Here is a 6000-nt window from a genome sequence, read left to right as displayed (position 1 = left end):
GTTCACGAATCGATAGTTGATCGATTAACTATTTGATCAATGATTAATCAATTTTGATCGATATGTAATCGATCAAAAGCTGTGATCGATAGCCGATCGATTTTTAATTGATATTTAATTCAGACCTTAATTGTAGACCTAACTCTTCATACAAAAATTACGGGAAACGCATATTTGGACTTTGTACCCTATGCTGCACTCAAGCACTTGGGCCACATAGAAGATCTTTCAAATTCAGTATGTGAATAGAGCAGTAAAAAATACAACTTTTCTATTTTTCCTTTTTTTGCAAAAGTTCTAGGAATGAAAATAAAGGGATAATAATAATTGAATACTATCCATTGATGATCCGCGGCACTATTGTAAAGCTAGAATCGCTTCGCGTACTTTTCGCTTGAGAAAATGATTGACAGATTGAAGTTTTTCATCCCCGCGGGAGCTCGGGCGCTCTGCGAGAGTTCTCGGCTCAATCCTCGGACCGCGCTAAAATGGTAGACTGAGCTGTGATAGATCATTTCGATGGAAGTTGTTGGAATGTTTACAAGGCTCTTGACAGAATATTGTTTGTTTTATTGTCAATGATGACAGTGCCGTTATAAATTTTGTTAGATCTGACAAATTGATGTTTGTAAGTGCACTTTATAGTTTTGATTCCCATTGAAGAATCATATTCTGGTTTTCATGTTATTAGATGCTGTTTTAGAGCTGTTTAGAGCTACACTGTAATTTAATCGAAGTATAATCGATCTTATAATCGATCTATAATCGATAAACAAACAATCGATCGATGACAAAATTGATCGATAAATAATCGAGCTTTGAAAAAATCTTGAGTATCGATTACCTATCGATTCTATCGGTTAATCGAGCCGATTACCTATCATTCATCTTTAATCATACGAATCCGCGATTACTATCATTATTATGATTACTCAAGATTAAAATAGCCATTGAAACTCTGGTGGCATCAAACCTAGTCATCTTTGTAGAGCTTCAAAAAAGAAAAAAAAGAGGGGTCATACACCTCCTAATGATAAGCGGTTCCGGATTTGAGATTTTGGTTCCGCGAAAATAGCACCTTTTTAGACATTTGAGGTGACAATTTGCAAAAAGGGCATAAAAGGCACCGAATATGCTGCAAAAATTGAAAATTCAAGCTTTTGTATTGAGTCAAGATATTCCATATATCTTCCATTTGATGCAGACTTTTATCAAATTCTTTTTTGTAATGGGTTGCTAATACTTCAAAAAGAAATAAAAGATTTTTTGAAAGAAGACTTGCATTGCAAAAAAATAAAAACGTTAGCGGAAGTTAAAATGCTGAACCTACAGCTTTGTAATCAGCGCGCGGAGAAAATTCCCCATGGCATATAATAATGTTTAGGCTAAAGAAGGGTCAAATTTTTGAGTGGTATCACTCTCTAGAATTCTAGGCCTCATTTTTAGGCTGAAATGCTTGCCAAAGTAATGTAAAGTAAAAAATAATAACTTAATGAAAGAAAATTTCAGAGAGTAGCATTGGATTTCTCAGGTAGTTCTGATAAATAGAAAGTTTCACTGTCTGAACATTTTTTCCTCCGCAGCGCTTGATCAAGCTGAGTTTTGAATTTTTTGTTTCCCGCAGATCTAAGTTCCTAAAATGGCCTTAGGAAACGAATTTTTAGACCAAAGTGTAGAATATTACACCTGCATATTATATATGGTTGGAAAGCTAAAAGAAAGCTCTAAATTACTCAAAAATAATTAATTTTATAGCTCAACTACACAAAGAACAATTGCTTTTCAAAGTTTGACCTAAAATTGAAGATTTTGATAAGCGTCAAATAAAAAACAAGCAAACCCGGAATGGCTATCTATTATATCGATTAACTACGCCTGGTTAATAAGGGAAAAAACTCTTGTCTAATGCTCATTCCGACATTTTAAATTTTCCGGGGGTTTTGCTGTTTGGGATTGTTTAGGTCAGGGTTGCTAGTAACGGCTTGTCACTGTGCCGGGTGCATACTCGGCGCCCTGAGCCCCGCAGGGTTGCTAGTAACGGCTCGAATTTCAGTCAGGTTAAAAAAGGGGCAATTTTACCCATATTATAATAACATTACCCCCGTCTTTTTATTCATTCAATAAGTATTTCCAAATTTCGTGTTCTGCTGTGCGAGTGTGGCTCAACGGATAGCGCACTGGGTTTCTGATCAGAAACTCTTTCATTTGGTGGGTTCGAATCCCGGTCGGGTCGATATTTCAAGGTCAGTTAAAACACTGTAAAATAGTCAGAAAACATAGTAAATAAGTCAGAAAGGTCACCAGGGGGTCAGAAAAGAGCCTCAGAGAAGATAGGCAGAAATAAAAAGTCGATGTCGGAACGAGCAATAGACAAGAGTTCTTTCCGTTAATAAGAATATCTCACACTCCCACTCAGATTCAGAAAATTCCAAAGAATACTTCACTCTCACAGAACTAAAGCTATAGTATTAGGTTATCGAATAAATAAATGCTTACCCCTTCGACTCTACTGCTCCATTAGAAAAAAAAGTTGAGATCTCTTCCACACACAAAATTCTGGTCTGTATGAGTACAGTCGGTTTCAGCATGAAGTTTTTCACGGAGCAGTTCAAATCAGGCTAAACCCGACTGGTCATTAAGCTCTGTATACATTTTGTAGCTCTAAATTCGTGAAAATTATCTCAAACTAAGTCATGCCTGTGAGTATAGGGTCTTAAAATAACAAAACGCAGTGAACATTGAACAAGTAGCAAACTTTAGCACCCGGAGCCACCCACTTGTACCACTTTTTGTTTTTATTGACTGATGGACGTTGGGACGTTGTTGGTACAATCGTGAATCAAACTCCCTTAGTTAGTTCTTAGGTTCGAACTTAGCTTGAGCAGACAAAGGTATAAATTTCTGGTAAGCTCGGGCGAAAAAAAGGGACAGGGCGACTGGGTATACGACGCAAACGACAAAAGTGAAAATAATCTCTCAAAAATAACAAAATGTCAAAAAAGTTCTAATTACATGCGATTGTGTCTCACGAAAGATGCTACAAATCCTATGGGTTGGCCCCCTACTAACCATATTGAATTTCATGCACACGCTCTAACGTGTGACACTTTCCACATCTCAGGAATCTACTCACATATTCAAGTGGGATGTGGCTACCCAAACAAAAAATTCAATATCAAAATAACGATTTGTAATTTTAAAGCATGTTTTTTACATATAAAGATATAAAAAAGATAAAAATAATGTACAAAAGTTTGCGAATAAATATGTGATATTTTGTCTTTTTTCGTTTTTTTTTTATAAAAGTTAAAAGTTAAAATCTAGTTATGTACAATTGCTTAATTGCTTTCTCTTAAAAAAATTAAAATTCAAAGTTTCCTCGTATTAGTCTAATAGACTCAAGGTTATTCGCCAACATAATTAACGTTTTAAAATTTACATCGTTAAGAATTTGTATCTTTGAGTTGAAAAAATTTGTATAGATTTCGAAGCGAATGTAGTGACAAATTTCGCGAATAATACCGCTTTATAAGCTTGTTCCCTTCTTACTCAAAGTTGTGAATTGAAAGCTTCCCCTTGATCCACCTATGCTTGATGATGGCGTCATATTTCTCCTTGAGGTAACTCCTCCGGTTGTTGAATTAATTTTTGATGAAGACGTTGTACTGGCTCCGTACCGACTGTTAAGTTTGTCACCGGCCTTGGCAAGCCGGGACCCCACGTTGCTGATACTTGAACTAGACATCATTTTGAATCGACTATCTAAAAAAAAGGTATGAAACAGTTTAAATGCATTGATTTCTCTGAATTGATATCAGATCTATCCCATTCCTAGGCTACGTCATAGCTTGCTTCCGTAAAAGCCTTAAAGCATGTCTATTGTGTAGACTACGCCAATCCAATCGCAAACCGTGAAACTAAAATTTCGGAATATTCTCGATAAACTAGAGATGGTGGTACACTGCCATGCTGAATTTGAAAAAAGAAAAAAAACAGTTGTTCAAATATGCTAGAGTTTTAGAAAAAAATGAATGTAAGAAACATACCTGTAAATCGTCTGTATTGAAAGAGTCTTTTCGGTAAGATTGTTTCTTTAAAATGATTGAAACTTGCGGTCGGGGTATCTATTTATACTTTTCATTTTCTTACTCATTTCTGAGAAAAATTTCTTTTACTTAGACACGTTGATCTTCGATACCTGAAAACAATGGTGCAAGGAAATAAGAGGGGAATTAAGTCTGGTCATATTTGTCTTTTCGAAACAACAATTCGTTTAAATGCATTTATTTGTACAATGGACAGCTTCTTTTACGTGGAAATTACAAGAACCACTTATAGTTGTTATTACTCTTTTGGAACTTTCTAAGCCTCAAAATTCTCTTCCGTTCTTATTGGTAGGTCATGATTAAGATGTTTTAGGCTAGACAACAGTTCAGAAAATTCACTCTGTTTGTAGAGACACCTGTCTCAACATGAAAATACCACGTGTGGCCAGCGTGACCGTGATTAATGCAATCAAATGTACCAGTATCTCAGATTCGTTAACCGTTGATTGATCCTAATTTTTAAGTCTTGTGTTCTTATAAAATTAACCTAGAAAAACAAGTGCAATCAAAGAATTAGAGAATGTAATGTAATATAAAGAAGCTTATCCGAACAGCCCCCGTTCATCATTATCATTTTTATCAACCAACGTATCTGAAGATTACGTAATGCATACATGTGAGGTAATCAGATTACTGAACTGATATGTTATTGACTTTGTGGTGTAATATGAATTTTCTTAGAAATTTCAAGTTTTTTATCATCAAAACATCATAATATGTTGTTCTGAAGTTTTGACAGAGTGTTTCTATTTCCACGTGGTGGGATTTTAAGTCTGGTCATCGCTCTCTTTAACGAATTTTATGTTGTCATTAGCGCAAAGAAACACCAACTTATACTCACTCAAACTATCTACAAATGAATTTCATAGAATAGAAAATGATAATACGCGAAATTCGATCTCAAAAGTTATCAACGGCCAACATATACATCGAAACGTAGCAAAAGCTGACTTCTCTTACTGAAACGTTTGAATTACGCAATCAAAAGTTCTGTATTGTTCTGTATGCTGAGTGACTAAGCAATGAAGAAATTTTCCAAGAACCTTTCAAGCCAAAGTACATCATTATAAGGATTTTTTGTGGTTTTCTGTGAATTTTGACGAGAAAATATGCTTTATGAAGCGCCTTGGTTTCAGTTCCAACTATATAATGTAATGTCATAATTTACATGATAAAGGTTCGCGTGTCATATTTAGAATGTCCACTTTTCACTTTAGCCTGGTTAACCAAGCGAGTTTTTACAAGGCCAAGATACGGCTGACGGCAATATAGCGTTAACCGTGTTTTAATGATTTTTATTATGTACGGAATTTTAAGTTTGCTTTGAAAAACTGATAAAAACGGATTGATTCAGTCACAACTTACCATCAGATTTTACCAAGTGACTGAATCAATCTGGCTTAGATTTCTAGGCTATTTTCACTTGGCCGTATATTTACAACATTATACTACTTCACACGAGAAAGTACTTTAAACCCTAACTGGCAGCCGCTGAATGATATTAAACGATTTTTGACACGGAGGAAAACACCCTATGCTCTATGCTCCATGAACCGAGATCTACACGGAATTCGAAAAATACCTTAATTGGGAATCAGCTCGCAAGTTTTTTTATAAACATTTTTCTCCTGGTCAGGAGGCTGTATTTCTGACTTTTAATATTTCCTGGATTTTTCTATACTCATTCTAAGACCCTAATTAAAAACAAAACAAAAATTACAGGGTTTCGGAAGAAAAGTAGTGATATTCTATGTTTTTATGAACGTTTTTAGACGATAGAGATATTATCGTCCACGGATGGTGAGAGAAATGTGAGAGATGTACCATCCCTACAAGGGGAATTGGCCTAAAAAGAAATAAAAATTATGTCCTAGGAAAATCATAGCGCTAGACA

At 35.2% G+C, this 6000-nt stretch overlaps 1 protein-coding gene across 1 annotated transcript in view; it reads right to left on the bottom strand.

The window, feature by feature from the left end:
* Positions 1–2643, bottom strand: part of LOC136822135 (N-alpha-acetyltransferase 35, NatC auxiliary subunit-like) — a 45052-nt gene extending 42409 nt beyond the window's left edge. Inside the window, exon 1 of the mRNA XM_067078366.1 lies at positions 2497–2643. The gene's annotated coding sequence lies outside the window, so the exon portion shown is untranslated. The remainder of the gene's footprint in view (positions 1–2496) is intronic.
* Positions 2644–6000: the final 3357 nt, after the last annotated feature.

Source organism: Clytia hemisphaerica, unplaced genomic scaffold, assembly GCF_902728285.1.
Source record: "Clytia hemisphaerica strain Z4C2 unplaced genomic scaffold, Clytia hemisphaerica genome assembly, whole genome shotgun sequence".
Taxonomy (NCBI): Eukaryota; Metazoa; Cnidaria; class Hydrozoa; order Leptothecata; family Clytiidae; genus Clytia; species Clytia hemisphaerica.
Note: the sequence above shows the minus strand (reverse complement) of the source record. Positions and strands in the feature narration are given on the sequence as shown.